Genomic DNA, 1,823 nt, shown 5'->3' with positions numbered 1-1,823 from the left:
CAGCCTTGTTGGCTGAAAACTTGTTCTGCATCTTTTCAATGTAGCTCCTCTTCGCTCCTCTGGTCTCTTTAGTCAGAGTGTTTCTGGTTCTCCAGGATTCTTTCTGTCCTCTTCCTCCTCCTGACGAAGCTGCCTGAGTTCAGCTAGAAACCGGTTAGTTCTGTCTCTCCTGTTAATTGATGAAACTCAGTGATGCCCCTTTGGCTCCCAGCCCTCAGTGTGCTGTCTGTAATGTGGAGTTCTCTGCTGAGGTTTTCTCTGTTAAAGTCCAGAGAACAGCAATCAGAGAGTACTTTTACTGCAGTAACATGTCTCAATACTTGCTTTAATCTCAGAAGGAAAGCTTGTACTTGTTATTGTCCTCCATGTATCTGACAGCGTGTTACTCTGCTCATTCACAGTTTACACACAAAGTCTGAATCAGCAGTAAAACATGATGTAATGTTCCAGAGAGTCAGCTCTCTCACTGCTACTTCTACATCAAGTACATTTAGTAACAGAGCAGGATGTTGGACTGAGTATTTTCACCGTGTCGTATTAATAGCTTGGAGTACTTCTTCCCCTGCGTCACTGAGTCTGTTTAACAATGAAGTTTGTTCATCACATTTTAAACATGTTGGAACTCGACGTGTGGAAAGTCCCTCTGTTGTCGGAGTGTTTCTGGTTCTCCTGGATTCTTTCTGTCCTCTTCCTCCTCCTGACGAAGCTGCCTGAGTTCAGGTAGAAACCAGTTAGCTCTGGCTCTCCTGTTAAATGATGACACGCCCTCAGTGTGCTGTCTGTAATGTGGAGTTCTCTGCTGAGGTTTTCTCTGGTAAAGTCCAGAGAACAGCAAGCAGAGAGTCTGTCTGTTTTCTCTCCATGTTAGCTATCTGCTCAGCCAGCTGCTGTAACTTCACACTGTGCTATTAGTACTTTTACTGCAGTAACATGTTTACATTTTTTATTTCTCTGGTTATGAATGCATTTGTGTAGTTTTTTAATTATTTGTATACTATATGTATAAAGTCAATATATTTTATTAACATAATGCTATAAACAAAGGATTCCCCATATTTTTCCGGAGCATTAAGCTGTTGTGCGGACTTCAGCTTCTTTGAACTAGTTTGTGTCTACAGTCTTTAAATCTTTCAGTCAGTAATGGAGCATCGACAGAGCAGTCACTGACAACAGCAACCACAGTCAATTCAATTAATTTTTATTCATAGTAACAAATCATAACAAGAGTTATCTCAAGACACTTTACAGATAGAGTAGGTCTAGACCACACTCTATAATTTACAGAGACCCAACAATTCCAGTAAATCAAGAGCAAGCAATTAGTGCGACAGTTAAGAGGAAAAACTTCCTTTTACAAAGAAACCTGGGACAGACCCAGACTCTTGGTAGGAGGTGTCTGACGGGACAGACCCAGACTCTTGGTAGATGGTGTCTGACGGGACAGACCCAGGCTCTTGGTAGGAGGTGTCTGACGGGACAGACCCAGACTCTTGGTAGATGGTGTCTGACGGGACAGACCCAGTCTCTTGGTAGGAGGTGTCTGACGGGACAGACCCAGACTCTTGGTAGATGGTGTCTGACGGGACAGACCCAGGCTCTTGGTAGATGGAACCACCTCTCCCCCCTCTCCTCCTCACCCGGTCATTCAGAGCTCTGCTCCTTGCCTCCAGCTCCTCTCTCTCTGTTCAGTTTATTCTTTGTCCCAGAAGGGCAGTTTGTGTGCAGCAGGAAGACATCACATGGAAATATACACCACAAACCACACAACAATTACCTCACTAAAAACAGCAATACATACAGCAATAAAACAGCAATAGCAGAGA

The sequence above is a fragment of the Perca flavescens genome, unplaced genomic scaffold, assembly GCF_004354835.1.
Source record: "Perca flavescens isolate YP-PL-M2 unplaced genomic scaffold, PFLA_1.0 EPR50_1.1_unplaced_scaf_2, whole genome shotgun sequence".
Taxonomy (NCBI): domain Eukaryota; kingdom Metazoa; phylum Chordata; class Actinopteri; order Perciformes; family Percidae; genus Perca; species Perca flavescens.
Note: the sequence above shows the minus strand (reverse complement) of the source record.